Genomic DNA, 296 nt, shown 5'->3' with positions numbered 1-296 from the left:
TAAAACCTCCCAGGTGCCACAAAGCCACATTCATCACTGCCGACACCAGCGGCACCCAAGCAGGGCTGGAGAAGCCCCTTTCTGCCCCAATATTTGACAGTGGCTGCAGAGCCTGATGGCAAGCGGGCTACGAGCACCCGAGTCCTGACAAGCCAGGGTGGGCTCCTAGGAGGCTCGTACCCCCCAGCAAACCACGGAGCCACCACGGCTGCACCCCCCCACCCCCAGGACACCGCACACCCCACTTGGGACCTCCACACTCCCCCCGGGACCCCACGCACCCTGCCTGGGACCCC

Source organism: Buceros rhinoceros, unplaced genomic scaffold, assembly GCF_000710305.1.
Source record: "Buceros rhinoceros silvestris isolate BGI_N320 unplaced genomic scaffold, ASM71030v1 scaffold22731, whole genome shotgun sequence".
Lineage (NCBI taxonomy): Eukaryota > Metazoa > Chordata > Aves > Bucerotiformes > Bucerotidae > Buceros > Buceros rhinoceros.
Note: the sequence above shows the minus strand (reverse complement) of the source record.